Raw genomic sequence first — 22089 nt, 5'->3', positions numbered from 1 at the left:
ATGGCTTATGAAAAATGTGCCTCAAAGGGTATTATAAATATTAATTGATACAGGTCAAGTGCTTATATTAGCATCTGACCCACAGCAGGTGTTCAATAAACGCAAGTAGCACTGATGAGAGAGGACCAAACCTCTGCTTAAAATTTATCTTTAGTGATTGGCAGCCTCCTCTACCTGGGCAACATGTTGCATTTTTTTTTTTTAATCAACTTTATATTTATACACTCTAGCCCAAACTCAAGCATAACCACACCAAGTTCATTAAATCATTCCTGATATGATAGGACAGCTCCAAGTGACTACTCCTCTCAAGTAATACTCAAAACTAAAGTCTCCCACATGTGGTCTCAGCATACTTTAGGCCTTTGGTTTTCCTTGCTCTGGATACTGCTGGTCTAATATAAATGGTCTAATTTTACAGAGTTCCCTTGTCATATACAGTGTTTAAAAAACAAAACAAAGCAAAACAAAACATGCAGCGTGCTTCCTGAGATTTCTTGGCTCTGTTCTCCCCAACTTTCATCTGGCACTTCTCTTTCCTTTGTCCGTATTCTGTGCAATTTTGATTCCATTCCCACAGCTTCTCCTTTTGTGTGAGGAGGCCCTATTCTGAAAGACAGCCCTGGCAGGTCAGCTTTGAAAGTTCCCAGGGGTTAAACTACCCTTGCCCTCACAGACCTTACTGAAGGCCCACTGCACTCGTTCATTGTTGAAGTAGGCAAAAGACCTACCGGTTTCATTTGCTAACTGGCCAGCTGGCTTTCCCAGTTAACTATTTTGAGGCACTGTCCTGTTGCCAAGTTTGATCCCCATTGTTTGCCCTTGCTATTTCCTACTAATACACTGATTGATACACTCAGGCCTTGTAGCTAGTGGTGTTTTGCCCTTACCCAGTCGTATTTTATGGTTCAGAGAATACACTGTCATGGGTAAATGTTGCCCACAGGTTGTCTGTTTGGGTACCTTGTTTATCTACTTGTAAGTAGATTCAGAAAGACACAAAACCCGGGTTTCTGTCTTCTTCCCAGATTGTTTTGTTTTAACTTAAAGGTTTAAGCTGACTTTTTAAGCAGCTATCTCTTAAAACAGGGAGTAATATTTTAAAGTTGTGAATAAAATAACAATGTTACTATTATACAGAGATAATTTTTGATAATGGAAACTAGAGTTCTTTATGTATACAAAGATACATTTTATCCTTTTTAAATGTCACATGTTGAAAATCTAAGTCTATTGTTAATGCCAGTGGTCTAGAATGTTACCCTAAAAGCAAATATAGACCATCCCGGGGATAATACATAACTATGACAGTTTTCCCCCCACTCCCTGAAAAACTTTCTGCTTTGCCTCTTTCTTAAAAGACTGTTTCACTGGTTATAGATATAAGACTGACAGTTTTCTCTCAGCAAACTGAAGATATTATTCCACTGTCTTCTGGCTTCCACTATTGCTATCAAACCTCAGCAAAATGCCAAATTGCTGTTCTTTTTTAAGGAAATGGTCTTTCCTCTGTAGTTGTTTTTTAAATATTTTCTTTATCCTGATTCTTCTACATGTTCTACACTATGATGCGTCTAGATGTGATTTCATTTTATTTATCCTGTTTGAGATTCATTGAGCTTCCTGGAAGACCTTCCACGGTTCTAGAAAATTCATAGTCATTATCTCTTGAATTATTTATTTTTCTCCCTTCTTTTTATCATCTCTCTTTGAAACTCCAATCAGGTGTGTTAAGACCTTTACATTCTGTTTTTCGCGTCTCAATCTTTTTTTTTTTTTTTTTTATTCATCTACTTGCCTCTCAAGCTGCATTCTTCCCTGGTACTTTATCTGTAGAATTCTCTGAGCCTTAGGCTAAATTTACATTGCTCCAGAGAAAAATCCGGTTTTTTCAGCTGGCTGCTCAGAGACACTACCACCTCTGATGACCACTTTAAATTAAGTTCACTGCTTGAGGATTTTAGAGCTACATAGAGCTTTATGTGAGAATCTACCTGCAGTTACAAATGCAGGAGGTGGAGGGAGGATCCTGCCTCTCCTTTTCCCAAAACTAAAACTGAAACTGAAAGGTCCCTCACTGTCCATTTTTGTGTGCTAGGTTTATTTTCTGTTCATCCTTCTAGATCCTTTTCGGATCTCAGCTTTACATGCGGGTCTCCTATTAGATACCCACATTGTGTGGCCTTCTAATTTACCTCTTTGTCTCCAGCACTTAAGGCAGCCCAAAAGTTAGAAACCAAGATCTCTACCTGTTGAAAAACTCCCAGGTCAAAAGGTGGCTTTAGCCCACTCTTAGCTCCCAGGTTGTCTTAGCCACTGTGGATTTCCTTCTTGTCATGTCAGCACTGTAGTTAAATCAATAAATTTATCTACCTCTCTATATCTTTATCTGGCACTTTGGTGGTTTCATTTGAGACAGTTTTCATAATAACTGTTTGGTATTCCAGGATCAGGAGTCATAATTAACTCCTTGCAGAGAGACCTTGGATGATTTCACAAAGAACATAATATTTAAAGTGAGTAATAAAAGTACTTTTAGGTTGCACTTTGGGGTGGAGAATGAAAAAAGTAACTAATTAAAGAAATAAAGATGTGTGAGATGTTTGGTTTTGCTGGGTTTAAAACTGAATTGTAGGGTAGACAATTACTAGAAAGGAAACTGATGGGCTAGGAGATGAGGTTCAAGACAGACAGGATCCAACTTGAGAATCTCTGTAGGCCACAATAAGGAAGATGAACTCAAGACTGGCAGCCACCAAAGGGCTATAAGCAGAGCTGACACTGTCATATATATGCATTAAAAAGATTATTCTGACAGAAATGGAAAAAAAGCAATAGGAAGAGACAAGAAAGCAGAACCTTGCTATTCAAAATCTGGTCTTCCACCAGCAGTTACTGTCATCACCTGGGAGCTTGTTAGAAATGTAAAATCTCAGGCCCCAACTCCAGATCTACTTAATTAGAATCTGCATTTTATTTATTTATTTTTGAGAGAGAGAGAGAGAGAGAGAGAGAGCGAGCAGGGGAGGGGTAGAGGAGGGGCAGAGAGAGAGGAAGACACAGAATCCGAAGCAGGCTCCAGGCTCTGAGCTGTCAGCACAAAGCCTGTTACGGAGCCTGAACTCACAAACTGCGAGATCATGACTGAGCCGAAGTTGGACACTTAACCAATGAGCCACCCAAGCACCCCAGAATCTGCATTTTAACAGAACCCCAGTGATACATCTGTATAGTCAACTGATATCAAAACAATCATCTGCAAAGCTAGTGAACATTAGCTTTATTTTTAATTTCAGGGAAAAAATCTTAATTATTCTAAAGCACATAACAGTCATTTGATGTTCAATGTTGCCTTATTTGCTAATAATAAGCTATTAATATTATAGATCCTTAATATTGTTAGGTTTAAATTTGAGGTTTTGACACTACAGATTTAGGATGTGTAGTGATTATTTAGTTGTGACATAAATTTGAGCCCAGTAACATGTTGCTCTCTAAGAATAAAACATTTATTGAACACAGCACACTATTCAGAAGCAAAGTAGGTTTTTATTTCTCTACTCATTGTTGCACATGTGGGAACTCTTTAGGAGGATTAAAAAAAAAGTAGAAAGGGTGGGGAGAAACCTTCTGTTTAGTGATAGAAGTAAAAATAACTAAGAAGTAAAAATATCTAAGAATCTGATGCTTTTAATTAAAAATTATCATAAGAAATGGAGAGATTTCTAGGTTATAAAACTATTCTGTATTTTGGAAGTTTCATTTAATGTCTTTATTAGCTACATTCCTATTTAATGTCAAGTGCATAATATATTTGAACCACTTTGTTAAATTTAATAAGTATCATCATACTAGTCCAAATTTTAGAAGAATGCTTTTTTTAAAAAAGTCTTGTTCTCAGGGCACCTGGGTGGCTCAGTCGGTTAAGCATCCAACTTCGGCTCAGGTCATGGTCTCACGGTTTGTGAGTTCAAGCCCCGCATCAGGCTTTGCACTGACAGCACCCTGAAGCCTACTTCAGATTCTGTGTCTCCCTCTCTCTCTGCCCCTCCCCCCGCTCACACTCTGTCTCTGTCTCTCTCTCTCTCTCTTAAAAATAAGCATTAAAAAAAAATTTTTTAAACAAAAAAGTCTTGTTCTCAAAGTAAACTGCATCAAAATCATGGGGGTGGGGGAGGTACTTAAATGCAGAAACCTGAGTCCTAGCCTAGATCCACTGAATCTCAACCTCCAAGTAATTCTGTGAGCATACAAGTTGTTTTTTGCCCAGTCTGGAAACCATAATTGCTCATTTTTTGACCTTTTATTTGAATATAAGATACATACCAAAAGTACCAGCACCAGATCAAAAACTAAAACATTCTGATACCCCAGAACCCTCTCTAGTGATTACAAAGTAACCCTCTATTTTAAAGATTAGAATATACAGTGGGAAAAGGACACTCTCTCCACTAAATAAATGGTGTTTCGAAAAACAGCCATATGCAAAAGAGTGAAACTAGACTCCTATCTTACACCATACACAGAAATCGACTCAAAATGGATTAAAGACTTAATTTGTAAAGTCTGAAACCATAACACTCTCAGAGGAAAACACAGAGGGTAATAAGCTCCTTGACACAGGTCTTTACAATGACTTTTTTTTCGATTTGACACCAAAAGCAAAGGCAACAAAAATAAAAAATAAACAAGGGGACAGCATCAAAATGAAAAGCTTCTGCACAGCAAAGGAAATCATTAACAAAATGAAAAGGCAACTGATGAAATGAGAGAAAATATTTGCAAATTGTATATCTAATGAGGAGTTATAATATCTATAATACATAAAGTCATACAACTCAATAGCTTTAAAAAAAATCTGATTAGAATATTACAAGAGGAACTTCAAAAAAAAAAAAAAAAACAAATAGCCAATGGGTACATGAAAAGACTCTCCACAATGTAATCATCAGCTCAATGCAAATCACAACCACAACGAGCTATCACCTCACACTTTTAGAATGGCTACCATCAAAAGACAAGTGACAAGTGTTGGGGAGGACGTGGAGAAAGGGAACCATTGTGCACTGTTGGTGGAAATGCAAACTGGCACAGCCACTGTGGAAAACAATATGAAGGTTCCACAAAATATTAAAAATAGAATTACCATATGACCCAGCAATCCTACTTGTGGGTATATAGCCAAAAGAAATGAAAACAGGGTATCGAAAAGATATGTGTACTCCCATATTCACTGCAGCGTCATATTCATAATAGCTAAGATAGAGAAACAACTTAGTATACATCAATGGGATGAACACACACGCGCGCGCACACACATACACAATGGAATATTATTCACCCATGAGAATAAAGGAAATCCTGACATTTGCAACAACATGGTTGGATCTTGAAGGCATTCTGCTAAATGAAAAAAGCCAGACAAAAACAAATACTGCATGGTGTCTCTTACATGTTAAAACAAAACAAAACAAAAAAGTCAAATTCATAGAAACAGAGCAGAAGAGTGGGCTAGGGGTGGAAAACACAGGGACAAGTTAGTATAAGCTTTCAGCCGAAAGATTAGTAACGTTTGAAGAATCAATGTAAAACATGGTGACTATAGCTGACAACACTATTATATAATTGAAATTTGCTAAGAGAGTAGAACTTAAATGTTCTCTCTTACATATATACAAAAGAAGATCAGTATGTGAGGTAATGGATGCATTAATTAACTAAATGAGGGAATCCTTTCATGGTGTACACATATACAAATCACCATAATGTACACTTTAAATATCTTACAGTTTTGTGTGTCAATTATACCTTGACAAAGGTGAAATTTAAAGGAAAAAAAAAGAAAAGAACATTCTGATACCCCAGAACCCTCTGTAGTGACTCCTTGTAGAAACCACCTCTTCACCCACAAAGGTAACCACCATAGTAACTTTTAACACCATCGACCAATTTTGCATGCTTTTGAACTCTATATGAATGCAATAATAGGTTTTGGGGCACCGGAGTGGCTCAGTCAGTTAAGCGTCCTACTCTTGACATGGGTTCAAGTCATGATCTCACCAAGCCCCATGTCGGGCTCTGCACCGATAGTGTGGAGCCTGCTTAGAGTTCTCTCTCTCCTCTCTCTGCCCCTCTCTGCTCTATCAAAATAAATAAATAAACTTAAAAAATTGAAATAACAAGTTTATACTCTGTGTTTGGGTTTTTTTTTTTTTTTTTTTTTTTGCTCAGCATTGTGTCTTTAAAATTTGTTTACATTGTTTATCTGTAATTGATTCATTTTCATTCTCATTCCTGTATATTTCTATTGTATAAAAATACCAAGAGTAAAAATACCATTTATATGCTCTACCTCTGATGGGCATTGGTATACCAGTCAGGTTTGAAAACTGCTATTATACATTATTTGGAAAAACTTGTACCCTTGATATATTTGGCAAGTTTTTATTTTTCCAATCTAAAATTTTAAATATTACAGTTGTTTAATTACCACTGACAATTTAGAGGGTTTCAGCTTTCAAATATAGTCCCAAAACTTTAACTAGTATATGCTGCAGTAGTACTGCATTACTCCCTTTCCTAAATGTACCATAGCACTAAGAAATCAAATAACAAGGGGAAGGCGTTTCTTTATAAAATTATTTGTGAGTCAATGAAAAAGAAAAGAGAGACTAAGAACATCATCATTTTGGACCTGTCAATAAATGAATGGATAGAAGCACTAAGGGGAACATCACAAAAGGAGGGACACCAGATACTAGGTGACTTCTAATGAAATAACACACTACCCACTAGACGGAGGAGTCAAACCAAGTCTAATAAAGCCTCTAGATCCACCTGCCAGCTCGAGGAAATGAAAAGGACAGATGAATGTGTTGAACTGCACTATATGTATGTAATTGGTCAAATCCAGACCATGAAAAACAGGTCAAACATAAATTTTAAGAGAAAGAAATGTCTGGACAATAAATGTGCAGATTAAAAAGACTTAAATAGAAACTAATTTTTTAAATGGTCAAGACTAAACAATCGTATCTAGGGAGACACACTTAGGTGAGAGAATTATAAACACAAGGAAATGATTACTGTTTAGAGTAATTTAGAGGAAGGGAGTTCCTTAAAGGAAGGGAATATGATTGTCTCAGGGCACACAGAGAAGCATATGGCATACTTGGAAAACTTCTATGCACTGAGAGCTGTGTGGTAGTTACAAGAATGTATTGCCTTTTTAATTTTTTTTAACACTTACTCATTTCAGAGACAGAGTGTGAGTGAGGAAGGAGCAGAGAGAGAGGGACACACAGAATCTGAAGCAGACTCTAGGCTCTGAGCTGTCAACACAGAGCCTGACACGGGGCTCAAATCCTGAATCACAAGATCATGACCTGAGCTGAAGTCAGGCACTCAACTGACTGAGCCACCCAGGCACCCCAGAATGTATTATCTTAATACAATAAGGGTTATGTTTATTTTATACAGTTTTCTATGTCTATACTTTACAATCTTAAAAAATTAAGATTATAGGTAAAATCTGCTAATCTAATAAGAACTACCCTACCGATTCATCAGCAATGGCCCAGTGTCACCTGGATAATTGCCAACAATCATTTGCATTCCAAACTGTCACAGTAAATATGATCTCAAAAGAAAGCAGAAGGAGATACAGAATTTGACAAAGTATCTTAAAATGCCTGATGCCTGCACTGATGATTCTAATAGAAAATATTCAGAACATTTTCTAATAGAAAATATTCAGACTCATTGTTCTGGCTGCAATGCAATAGCTGCCATGTTTCGCAAATTCAACAAATTTGGGAATGCAACACATAGCTAGAAGCCAGTGAATTTTTTTTTGAATTTCTTTTTTTTACATTTACTTATTTTTGAGAGACAGAGAGAGACAGAGCACAAGCAGGGGAGGGGCAGAGAGAAGGAGACACAGAACCCGAAGCAGGCTCCAGGCTCTGAGCTCCGAGCTGTCAGCACAGAGCCTGACGCGAGATCACGACCTGAGTCGAAGTCGAACGCTTAACCGACTGAGCCACCCAGGCGCTTCTGGAAGCCAGTGAATTTACTTTAGACACGTCTTCACTCCGCTATTCCACAAGCAGTGTACAAAACAGTAATTCACTGTGCAGCTGAGGGACAAGTCACAGCTGCCAGATCACTTGGCTTTTCTGGATTTCTTCTAATGTCAAAGAGGCCATAAAAATTCAAAGTATAAGGTGCCAGGATATCACTTTTACTATATAAACATAAGAATTTAATATCTCTTTAAAAATTAAGTATGTGTGTGTGAATAAATACTAAGCCATAATCACCTTATTTCTTGAAATGTCATCGAAATTTCAGTTAGCAATTTGAAGTTTCTGGTGTCTCATTTTAGACTTACAAAGTCCAAACACATTTTTATGAAATTCAAAATTCCTGATTACATCAAACAAAGCACAGTTACATAGATATTCTTTTGAGGTATATGCTCTACTTCTTTTCCCTACCATTCTAAACAAAGTTTAATCAAGAAATTACAACAAATTATCAACTATGTGCTAGGCAATGAAGCAGATATGTGACATGACATAAAAAACAGCAAACATACCCATAAGAGAGCTAGAAATCTACGTGGAGATCTAAGTTAGTTACTTAATAATTATTAAGAAATTAATGGTTTTTGTTACGCTCTGGAAACATGATAAAAGTTCCAAGAAGGAAGAAGTCTTATGTGATCAGAAATAGAACTCAGCTCTATGCATAAAAGACAGTCAATAAATACTAATGGAAGCAACAAACAAGACAAAAAGAATTGGTAGAGTTAAACGTGTATACAGAATTGAGTAGGGTCTTCAACAACGAGCAAGACAAAATTTGCTCCTTGCCAAAAAGGAGTCCTAAAATCTGAATACACACCTACCATATTTCACAGATTCTAACAGGCACACATTTTCTTCATATTTTAGCATCTTAGAAATTGATGCATACTATCATTTAAATAGCAGCATTTTTTTCTTTTCTGGTAGTTAAAATAATTATGTGCCCCAAGGTTCTTAAATTTGATCAAACATACCTATCAATTCTAAAGAGAAATATGTCTTAGTATATAACATGATTCCGAAAGTAATCACTTACTACATGCAAATTTGGATATCTAATCTCAATCTTTTAAGTATCAGTTCAAAAACTTCATGGAAATCAGACACCTTACAAGGCCAAGTCCTGAGTTCTAATTCTTAAATTTCAAAAGATAAAAGAACATAATTACAACTACTACAATACATCTTCCATAAAATCCAATGCATAGTCTCTAACATTACTGCAAAAATTACTGTGAGGTAAAAACTGCAGGTAACATAAATAAATCTCAGTTGCAGAAATATTGATGATATAGTCCTTCTTTCTTCCACAAAGAGGTAGTAAGCTGGGAAAAAGAAAATAATTTGTTGCTGTATTTTTATCTATAAATAGAAGGATAAAAAAATAGCCATCTTAGGGCACCTGGGTCAGTTGAGCACCTGACTTTAGCTCAGGTCATGATCTCACAGTCATGAGTCTGAGCCCCACATCAGGCTCTATGCTGGCAGTGTGGAGCCTGCTTGGGATTCTCTCGTCTCCTCTCTCTCTGACCCTCCCCCATTCATGCTTTCTCTCTCTCTCAAAATAAACAAACTTAAAAAAAAAAAAAAATCTCAAAAAGTAGAAATTTTACTGAAAAACAGATAGAAAGGGGTTAAATTCATATTCACCAAATTAATTCCATATTCATTATAAACAACCCTAAAAAAAAAAAAAAGAAAAAAAGAAAAAAACCTAACAGGGTCAACATAATGCAGTAGTATAAAACAAGCAATCTAGTATATTTTCTTTTGACTGGAGGAAATGCCATGTTTTTTTTAATAAAGTAAACAATAAATTTGCCAATGCTTAAGTATTATTGGTTAGCTGAGGAAACATTTTATCGTCTACCAGAAAAGTGCAAACAGGCACGAATTAAACTGCTGACACAACCTTAGGCACTACTCTAATTAGAGCAAAATCTTACATCAAGTAAAGAGCTTCCCTACCAATTTTTTATCATCATCCTATCAATATTGGAAAAGAATATGAGCAAGTAAAACATATTAATCAATTAAGGGAAGAAGAAACCTTAAATCAGGAGAATCTACATGTAGGTGTGCACCCATGAGTATGTGTATATATCTTTATAGCTCTATTTCTAAACCTATAAATGGGTTTTGTTTTGCTTTTGCTTTTCTCCATATAAAACTACAGATCAGAAATATGGTATTCAGTGAATCTGACTTTTGTTACAAAGAAAGGTAACCTTGGGCAAGTCACTTAATCTTGGCAGTCTCAAGTTTCATCACAGAATATTTGTTGAATATCAGCTATGTGCTAATCACTGCACTAGATGTTTTATATGGCTCTTAATCTTCAAAAGAATCCCACCAGATAATTAGTATTATTCTCCAATAATCAAAACTCAGTCACCTAAATTTGATTCAACCGCAAGTCTGCTTAACTCCTAAGTTCCTTTCCTTTAGTACATGGTAATGTTAATACCTAAATTAATACGTAAACTATTCAGAATATAGAATAAATCTGACAAAAAGATAACATAATCCACACCACCTTTTTTAAACAAAGACTATACAAATGTAAGGGATAAATAGTGCTCTACGGACAAAGCTATTCCACCACATTGCTCCTCTCCCTACACTACAGGAGAGATGCTAGGCACTTATTAACAGCATAGGGAAAAAATACAAGCATGAATGTATACAAGTACAAATTCAATAAATGAAGCATTAATGGCAAAACAATGAGACAGCTAGAGACTACAGTCTATTTTTCTACAGAACACATTTCTGTAGCAGAAATTCGTTCATTTGTTCATCATTAGGGGATGAGTTCAGTATAATGTGAAAGTCACTTTGGTCCATAAAGAATTTTCTCGAACAAAGTAATGTTTTAAAGCCATTAGGGACAAGCGTTCTCACAGAGAGAGATTTAGCAATATACGATGACCTTAAGGAAAATAATAGAACTCTGGTAGAAGAGGGCAAGTAGAGGCTGGTTAATGGCTTCAAGAACTGCCAGGCTTTCCACAAGGCTCAACTAGCTGGTCAAGCAAAGAGTACAGATCAAGAAACCAGGAAAATATTTCCCTCATGCTGTTGTTGTTGCTGTTGTTGTTACCCCCAAATAAGGCGGATGGGTGGGTAAAGAGGACTGATAAAGAAGTCTACATCTTAGGTCACAATTTTTAATTTTGACAATCTATTTAAGTGGAACTGAATGTCCTCATGGACCTACATCTCAAAGGAAAAGGCATAAATCCTAGGACTCAGAATTAAGCAACTGATATCAGGTAAATCTTTAGCTGTATTCTTATTTTTATCAGAATTGTTATCAGTTTTGTTAATACACAGATTATAAATTGCATAGGTTTCTGTGTGGCCTGTCCCTATTTCTAGGGCCTAATTTTGCAGATCTCTAGTTTTTTTCCAGAGACACATTACTGCTTTATAACAGAACTGCTTGTATTACGTATTTAAGGAAACCCAGTGTCACCACTTACTTTATATAGGCCAAGCTTAACTTCTTCAGTATTGCTGTTATGGGATAAAACGAATCTGCACCAACAGGTTAACCTTTACTGCTACTAAACACTTTAAGAATTACTTTGTCAGACCAAAATATTGCCCATTTTTATTTCTGCTTTAAATAACACTAATAGAGAGTTGGGAGTTAAATACCTGAAATGAATACAAATTCGATAATAACATTTTAAAATACAGATTATAGTAACAAAGGTAGAAGATCTCAAAATTAGGCTAAAGTAAATTAAAGTTCTAGTGCATACTATGTATTAAAAATAATATTTTGAGTCAGTTTCTTCAATTTTATAATAACGCCACAAGGAGGATGACATTCATTACAATAATAATTCAGGCTTTTCCCCTAGGAGTGATCTTTTTAGTTTACAGCACAGCACACTTGAATTATTTTCTTTATGAAACTGTCAAAGTGTTAAGGAGAAAATATTTACCCACTTTGGTCAAAGAGAATACATTTCTTTACTAAGTTGAACAACAAAAAAACTGACTTTGGCATTTAAATATTGGTCTACAACCCATGTCTAAGACATCTCTAACAATTTAAGAATGCCAAACCCTAACCAAAATTTAATTCTGATAATAAAAGTTATTAAAAATTAAAAGCTCTTCAATTTTTTTACCTAAAATTTTATTTTACATTGAGAGTATTTTTAAATTTTTATTTTAATTCCAGTGTAGTTAACACACAGTGTTATGTTAGTTTCAGGTGTGCAATGTAGTGATTCAACACTTCCATTTGTTACTCAGCGCTCATCAAGATAAGTGTACTCTTAATCCCCTTCACCTATTTCACCCATGCCCCCACCCACCTCCCTTCTGGTAACCACCAATTTGTTCCCTATATTTAAGAGTCTGGGGGTTTTTCTGTCTCTTTTATTTTGTTTATTTGCTTTGTTTCTTAAATTCCACATATGAGTGAAATCATATAGTACTTGTCTTTCTCTGACTTGTTTCATTTAGCATTATACCTTCTAGATCCATCCATATGGATGACAAGATTTCATTCTTTTTTACAGCTAAGTAATATCCCATTGTATAAATATATACCATATCTTCTTTATCCATTCATCTGTCAACAGACACTTGGTACATTAGGAATTTAAACATACTTTTTATGATGCTCTGAAACAGATACATCCTGAATTACAAATCACTGAAGTCAGAAACAACAGTAGAGCATGCCTACCACTTTAAAATGGAAGGAAGGGGTATACAAGTTAGTGGAAATGGGGAAAAAAATACTATCTTGAACAGAATAAGTACACCAATCTGGTAAACCCATACAATCTAAGCATCCCCCACCGCCACCCCAAATCACATCCTACCTACTTTATATTAAATGTCACGTGGACCTTGACCATTCATACCACCTTCATTCTTTCTGCCAATTCATGCTTATTGCTGTAACACTCTGAATCAAATTCTGGCTCAGGGATTATCAAAAGGTCAATAACTGCTCTGAGTTTAGATGACTTGCTTTCAAAAACATTCACTATGGAACATGTTCCTCTATGCAAAATTTTCAAGATGTAAGTAGCAAAATTATCTTTCTTACTAAAAAAAAAATAAAATACCAATCAAGAATAGTTTCCACTGTGATCAAAAAGAAGAGACTTCAAAAGTAAACTGTCCTACATAAAGTGCTTACTAAACACTAGAATTTATACTGCTAAATGAGTATTTTAATCTCCTTATTGAGATGACTGAAGCTTTCACAGCTATGTTCTTGACAATTTTCAACATCTCAAACGCAAAGATTTTATTCCTTTGCTCCTCCTTCCTTCTCTTCTGTCTCTGAGGAAAAAAAAAGTGTTCCCTATCATTTCCAAGACTAATACTAACAGTCTTTTTTCTTTTGTCTACCCCTATACCTCCTCCAGAAACTTGTTCCATTAATCATTCTCCTCCAGCTTAAAGGTTCAATTTCTTTAAACTCATTCTTGCTTCTCTTTGCATAAACAATCACAAGTACAAGACATTAGTTTTTGGATGCAAAACAATGTACGTAAGTGAAGCCTTATTAATTAGAAGGGAGTCACTCTAATCCAACTATATGGATTTGCAAAATAAAAATAAAGTTTTTATTTTCCATTCCCTCTGTAATAAAGCTCTAGTCACAGAATAAAAATGAAGAGGGAAGCAAAAGTCAGTATCATAACATACGTAATCAGCAAAGGTAAATGGCAATGATTTCTAATCTGTATTTTTCAGTAACCAAGGACTTCTTCAGTTAAACCAAATTGTATCTAAAAATTATCCCAGATATAATTCTAAGAAATGAATTCTAAAAGGCAATCTTTAGAAGATGAACTGCTATGACTTTCACAACAGTCAACTCCAACATTTGGAAAGTAACTTCCTTCCTATACAGAGACAGAGACAGAATATGTTGCAAACCTTTGCTCCCATACTTACTTATGTTTAGTTTTTCTTTTAGAAATTAACCTGTTTCTTAAACATTATCTTCAAAAGGTTAACAGTGTGACTTTTAGTTACTATTTATCTCAGGGTAAAAAAGAACATTTTTTTTTCCTGCATACTGTAATCTTAATCAGAATTCTCAGACTTTTCCTCCAAAATTTGTGACTGTATATGCTTACAACTCAAACATACTGGTAAAAAAAAAAAAAATCTATAAAATTAAGAAAATTAAATAAATGTGGAAGCATGAGAGAAACAGAAAGGATACACTTGTAACTCATAACTTTTTCCATCACTTTCTTCTTCCAGCTTCAAATAACTTCCTCCTGTTACTTTCTTGATTATTCTCACAAAATATAAGTCACATCCAATCCTATCCCTAGACACTAAAAGACACCACTTATTATATATGAATTATAACTGTTAGATGAATCTAATCTAACAGCATCTTGATCCAATGACAATGCTGCATTATCGAATACTGTCTATAAACCCCTCTAGGGGCCAGACCACAATTACTCATGTCAATTTGTACATGATACACATGTAGTTCTGATTTAAAGAGATAAGACACAATTTACTGTAAAGCCCAGAGTAATGATTTTACTTGGCAAATAATATGGGGATTATCTCTAGAAAATGCACGAATAAAATCTATGGCCTTTTCGACCCAATTCACTATTACAACCTGTTTCTCCTTTGATGCATTCTCTTTCCAATGCCTACTTTCCTAGGATCTTCCATTGCCTAATTCATATACGCAGTTTAGTAACTATGAAACTCTCCTTCTCTCTAGCCTTAAACCTCTCTCTGCTAAAATACTACTGCTTTTAGGTTTCTAGCTTCTCCTTTCTCACTCTACATACTCTCCTCAAGCTATTATATTCACTATCATTGATTCAACAGCCACCTACAGTGGTGGTTCTCAAACTTCAATGGGATTAAAGAACACTTAAGGGACAAGAATACTTGTTAATATGCAGATTCCCAGGACCTATGGAAAGAATAAAATCTACGCCTCCCTCAAAATTAACATCTTCTAAGGTAGGTTCCCAAGTACCTCTCACCACTACTCTCAAACAGAACTAACATCTTTATGCTCCAACAGCTTCTATTCCATACCTATGTTCTGAAATACCTTATTAAATACCTCTTTTGTTATCTGCCTTTCCCATTAGGACCATAAACTCCCAGAAGGCAATTTTGGGTTTCCATTTTAGGATTTCCAGTGATTTGCACAAGAAATTAGCTATTAGCAGGCTATGAGTAAATGTTAGAAATCACACATGTACTGTCCAGATTAGAGTATAACAAGTGACTGAATAAGAACAAGAAATAATTACTCATTTTCTATTTTCCTCCACTCTTTGACATTCTGAATTAGGAAGACTTATACTACAGTTTTCCTTGTTTCCCATTTATGAATGCTTAATATACATTTCAGATGGACCTGGATAATATCAAGGATAAGAACATGGGCCTTGAAGTCAGACATTACTGAAGTAAAAACCCAAAGACACCACTTCAAATAATCTCAAGTACACTTGTAACTCTAAAATGAAGCTTATACTTAATGAGTGGGTTTTACGTAAGAATTAAAAGGGAACATACATAAAGCATCCAATATCTGGTATTTGGTGATAAATTAGAATATGATAGATATAATTCTTATTAAGCCACAATTTTAAAACCGAACCATTAAAGCAAATGAGGGTGGGGAGGACTACCTTCCTCTCAAATAAGAACAGTTAACTTTTTAAAACCAAAGATTATACATTACATAACCAATTTTAAAAACTCTACTTAGTTTTATAAATTAATTAAAATCACATTAATTTATAATTAACTTAATTATACAAATTTAGCAATTTTAATTTAAAATTTTAAGCAAAAACCCAAATGGCTTTTTTGCTTAAAGTGGCTACCCAACAGACTGCTGCATATGATCAGTAATCTTTAAGCCTATTGACAAAGAAACACTTGTAAAATTGATGTTATTCTCCTTTCAAAGTATATTTTCCACTGCAGATTTAAATCCAATCAAAATTTGGTAGGTAGATACTGGTTTATATACACATTTGCAGAAATATACTCGACAGCAAATAAAAGAGGTAAGAGATTAAGTACAGATGGAGTCCTTATGCTTCCTTAAAAGAAATCTACAAAATTTTACTTGGGGCATTCCACAGAAGCTTAGCAATTATTTCTAATAATTGGTTTTGTTAGCAACATATTTTGCTCTATTATAAAGGTCAAAACGAAGACTTAGTAGAAAACTTGAAAAACTCAGACATATAAAGAAGGAGACTTTATCTATAATCTCAACATCCAGAAATAATCACTTTATAAATTTGTTGTATTTCCTCCTGGTCTCCCTCTCAACAACGTGTGACAAATACATATTTCCAAAACTAATATAATAGATTAAACTACATAAAAATGCTAATACTCAACTATTCACTGACCTACAAAAACAGCAATTTCATACAGTTCAACCTAATACCATATGCACTATATGCATATGGATGTATAAATACAACTTTATATTCTTTCAAAACTTTATCTCTATTATGAGCATTTTCGCACATCTTCAATATTCTTCCCAATATGACATCTTAAGGCTGGAAGGTGGCTCAAACAAAAGGATATAATAAACTCATTTACCCATCTCCTTGATATTTGACACTGAATTATTTCCAGTGTTTCACCTTCATTTATTTAGTTTTCAGTGTTTCACCTTTAAAAATGATGCTAGTCTATGAAGATTCGTGTGCCTAAATCCTTCTGCAAATCTCTGAATTATATCCTTGAGATAAACTCCTAGAGGTAGGACTACTGAGTCAAAGTTTATGAACATTTTAAGTACTACTTAAACATGTTCCTAAAATGCCTACCATGAAAGAATTAACATTACCAATTTACATTTCACCATTAGTATATGAAATTGCTCACTCTGTCTCAAAACTTTTTTTTTAACGGTGTGAGAGATGATTTTATAAATCATCTGTGATTTGTAAGCTAATTCTTAGAGAAAGGAAAGCTGACAGGCAACATACACAGAAAGGTAAAAAAGGAGCACATTTTCAATATCAATGGTTCTCAAAATTTGGTATGCATAAGAATCATCTGAGAGGTTTGTTTAAAAATGAAAATCCCTGGATCTCATTCCAGTGATTCTGTCAAGAGGTTCTGATGTAGATTTGTGCTTTTAACTACCACAAGTGACACAGATGCAAAGTGATCTCTGAGCTATACTTTGAGAAACATGACTGCACATGAAGTACAAATGCTTTATATGAATAATTACTGCAACACATAAAAATACTCCAAATAGCTAAGTAAGAGGTAAATACATCAGTTATTTCTTATTCAAGATACAAATCTTAGGTGATCATATAATGTCTTCAGACCAAAACTTGGCTTCATCTCTGCAAGTCACTGCTTAACTGAAAGTGAAAATACTTTAAAAATATATTACAGTATTTTACTATAATTAAATATATATCTATACCTTACACTCAATCTCTTCTGCAGCAAAAATATATATGATATATATTTTTTAAATATGAATTTTAACACAGGTTGCTTCCTAGCTGTGTGATTTAAATGCTATAACCTCTCTGAGCCTAGTTTCCTTATCTTTATTTTTTTTCCAATATATGAAATTTATTGTCAAATTGGTTTCCATACAACACCCAGTGCTCATCCCAAAAGGTGCCCTCCTCAATACCCATCACCCACCTTCCCCTCCCTCCTTACCTTTAAAAATAACAATAATACCTATCTCATAAATGACATAATTAACATAGAAATGCATATGATCCAAATTAAGAGTTCAACAAATGTTTGTTGTAATTATTATATCATCATCACTCTGAAAGCACCTAATTCAATCAATCCACCAATCACTTTGCTTAACAAAGAGAACTGTATACAGCTTATCTGATAGACCATATATGGGAAGAGCACTACTAACATAAAGCCTGCCTTTAAAAACAACAACAACAAAAAAAAAATTACTGAAAAAAAATATGCTACGAACTGAAATAAACTTTTTAACAACACTGTTAGACAGCGTTAGGGAAAATTGGTAATGCTAGAATTTAGTCCCAAATTTGTTCTCTTAAACATTTAGAGAATACTGGATATGAAAAAGATAAAACCATTTTCTTAGCTGAAATATGTTCGACTCTGCCCCCCAAAAAGGAGATGAAGTAAGCAAATGGAAACATTTCAATATCACCCAGAACCTGATTCTTTAAGAAATTTCATCCTTCTTCCTAACTCCAATTTCTACAGCCTCCAGATCAAGTATTATTTGCCTTCTTTTTAATGGGTATTTTAAGAGTGTATTTAAGGAAATTAAATAAAAACGTTCATATATAAATTGATCAAGGTCATCAAGGAGATTAGTGGCAGAGGATAATTAAATCCAGGTCTTTTGATGCTTGATCCATGGCCCTTAAGAAAAGGCAGCTCTCCTAGGGCCTGAACTTCACAAAGTATTACCTGTTTATTTTACATGAATTACTGTCTAATATAGAACATTCATAGTACCTTCTATCTTTCATAAGCAAGCCTTTTTAAGATGTGGTCAACATTTCTGATACTCACTGCCTTTCCTCCATTTACTCAACACATTGGAAGCAAGCTTTCATGTCCACCACTCCAATGAAACTTATATTAATGATTTATTTGTTGTTAATCCACCATTTAACATTTCAATATATATGAAATTTAGACACATTCTCGACCAAATCCCAAATGATATGTTCATGTTACAGTGTTCACAGAGGATTGTTTTTCTTTATGGGGATGGGGGGTGGGGTGGGAGGGTGGCTATAAACTTTTTACTTATTGAATAATAGAAGATTACAAATACTAGTTGTTAAATTATATTACAGTCTTCCATAATTAATGTTTGAAGTAACTGAATTCAGAATAAAGTGCAGAATTATATTGGTAATATTTACGTCTTTCAAGAAACATTACCACCAAGTATTTAAGTACATGAGAAGGAAAAGCTGTCTTCACATGGCAGTTTGAATATCATACATAACGGCAACTTCATGCTCAATTTCTTCTATAGCAAATTATTAACATTACTTAACTAATGTAAATATTTTTGGGTGTGACTGAAAGAAAACGTATCCCTATCATAGCAAAAACATAAATGTAGTTACAGAATATAAACTAGTGAAGAACAGAGAACTCAGTGTTTTTACATCATGTTCTGCACAAACCACTTTATGTACTATAGAGAGGTAGAGGAGTTGGCGAGAAAGGGAAAGGAGATTCATTTTCTTTCCTATGCAAAGCCCCAAGCAAAACTTTAAAGTGGGCAAAGTCTGGGGTACCTGAGTCTCACTGTTCTTTCTGCAATGGCAGTTCTATTCTGCGTTAGCTTTAGACCTGTATTTTGTAATAAAGTATTTGTTTCAAAGGCATAGAAGATGAAAAAAATTATTAGATTATAATCACTGAAAATTAATAATCTTGGATGTTAAGTGTTTACTTTGTTGTATTCTTAAAAATTACTTTAAAATAGCTACTATATGTTGTCATCAATATACTTTAAAATTGGTCTGACTCAGACTTCCTAAATGTTGTTATATCTATGAAACCACGAACAAAGCAAAAGACCAAAAAAGGAATACACAACAACTCAACTACAACTCACTAATACAAGAATTTGCCATAATTCCATTATTGTAATCTATACAGCTAGAATTTGAAACTGAAAAAATTTACAAATGCTAACAATATTGTTTCACTTATATGACACAGGATAGTTAACACAAATCCTATATTTTAGAGAGATGCTCTCATGATCAGTACCAGAGTTATGTTGATACATATGTTGAGGCTGAACTAATAGCAGGGAGCATTTCCTGTACATTTCCTTATACTCAAGATGACTAGTACCAATGAACTTTTTATGGATTGATGAACGAAATAATATATAATCTCTAAAATGTCATGGGGGCACTCAAATTAGCTATAAAATTACTAAGGCTACCCAAACTTAAAGCAAAGAAGATTTTCTTAAACTTACTATTCTAATTTAAAAAAATAAGCACTGCTGCTTTAAGTGGCCAGCAGTCTCACATCAACTTCAGGCTGCAATCACAACATCCATTAGAGTGCTCCACAGCTCAGAGCAAGCAAGCAAGTGGTTGTCAGTGCAGCTAGTAAATCACCTGATCCTATTACAAAATCAATTACTGCAGTGCATTTCCATTGCTACACAATCTGATGATGACAAAATGATATTGGATAGCTACTGCAAGGTCAAGAAAACTGCTAAGAACATCTTTAATTGGTCTTTTATTTTTAATCATATGGTCCTAGTTACAATGCATCCATTTTAATTGTATATTTTTATTTGAAATAAATCTATGTAGTTACCTTTGGTTGCCTGGGACATTCGATGGATAATCTCTGCAACTGGTCTGAGGTATGGCTACAAGAGAACAGATCGGAGCAGCAGGTCGAACGGCTCAACCTCTTCATTAAAGAAGAAATAATGCTGCAGCCACAGCCACACATTGACTTGTTCGTTAGATGAGAATTTAACTTAAAAAATCAGAACTGGTAATGTCCCATATATACTCAAAATTGGCTAACTGCCTCATTCTGCAGCTCTCTGGCTGAAAGAAACACTGTTAAAAAAGAATAAAACATCAGCTTCCTATCAGAAGGAAGATACCAGACACAAACTCATCGCCAAGAAAAAGTCGACATTAAAAACAGAAGTCTCCCGGCTACTCTTTAGAAATAAGGTAAGGTGCTTTAATATTTCAAACTGTTTTATATTAAAGCCCAAGTACTTAACAAAGGAGCAAACTCAAGATATTACACCCCGAAATTATACTAACCACTCTTTCTGTCCTCCATCAGTTTAGATCTGTTTGCCTACTCCTTCAGCTCAGCCTATCCAACCTGTTCCCTCTGTAAATGCACACTATTTCAACAACCAACTGGAATGAGCCCCACCCCTCCCTGTCCTCATACACACTGTTCAAGAACTGCTCAATATCTGGAAAAGAACTGCTGCTGCATTGCTTTGAGAAACAACAGGGAGCAAATTACTGGACGGATTCTTTAACTTACCAATCAGAACTGCTGACCTTTTATGACTCTACGATTCAAGAAGTCTGCCAAACAGTCACAGTAAGAATAATCTACTGGTTTTACTTCTATGTTATAGATTTACAGAATTGTTTTCTATCTTATTATTCGATCTAAAATACAAAAACATAGGCATGTGTATTTTTTTTAAAACAAAACTTAGTAGGTGATAAAAATCTTTTGAGTATTGCTGGGAGAGGGCAGGACGGTGGTTGATATGCAAAGTAAAAAAATTCCCTGTGAATACCGTAGTTAAACTTGAGAACTATGGAGTGATAAAATTCTATAGCAAAAATAGGGGTGTAAGTAATGATGGAATAAATAAGCAAGATAATCCAAGAAGACCCCTGCTATCATAAACGTTAGAAGAGTTTTAATGAAAAGGGCATGTGGATACATATAGGTATGGACAACACAGAGAAAAGCCACCAAAAACCTGGTTGTTTTGATACTGAATCTTCTCTCACTTGGTTATTTGCATCTTATTAAGTAGACGCAAAAACCACCCAGAAAACATAAACAATTGTACTATGTCAGCCATACTATAGTATCTTTTGTACTTAAGCATCCTCTTTTGCCAATAATGTATAAAGATATTTATTTATACCATGTTATGATTCACATTAAGTTTCCAGGACAAGGGAGGGTGACATTCACACAAATACTTTAAAGTCTTCCCAAATAATCATATTCCAAATAACTGTAACTTAACGAACATTCACAGACCAATGATTACCAATCTCTGTTAGCACCTTTTTTGAGGGAGATAGTGTAAAAACTAAATGTAATAAGAAACACCTTGAATGAAAATGTACATTTTTAAAACTTCCTGTTTTCTGTGGCAATGAAAGGTTCCTTATTTGTGTATGCCTCATGCTCAATTTCGTTTCTGATTTAAAGCTTAAAAGAGCCAGTATTGCAT

At 34.6% G+C, this 22089-nt stretch overlaps 1 protein-coding gene and 1 long non-coding RNA gene across 4 annotated transcripts in view; one reads left to right on the top strand and one right to left on the bottom strand.

Moving 5' to 3' along the window:
• FBXW7 (F-box and WD repeat domain containing 7) overlaps positions 1 to 22089 on the bottom strand; it is a 230830-nt gene that overhangs the window by 113200 nt on the left and 95541 nt on the right. The window lies entirely within an intron of this gene.
• Positions 20278 to 21582, top strand: LOC123591431. The gene is made up of 2 exons (XR_006709314.1): positions 20278 to 20818; positions 20937 to 21582. It is a non-coding gene; the product is annotated as an uncharacterized LOC123591431 (long non-coding RNA).

This window comes from Leopardus geoffroyi, chromosome B1 (genome assembly GCF_018350155.1).
Source record: "Leopardus geoffroyi isolate Oge1 chromosome B1, O.geoffroyi_Oge1_pat1.0, whole genome shotgun sequence".
NCBI classification, from domain to species: Eukaryota; Metazoa; Chordata; class Mammalia; order Carnivora; family Felidae; genus Leopardus; species Leopardus geoffroyi.
This window is presented reverse-complemented; position numbering and strand designations above follow the sequence as displayed.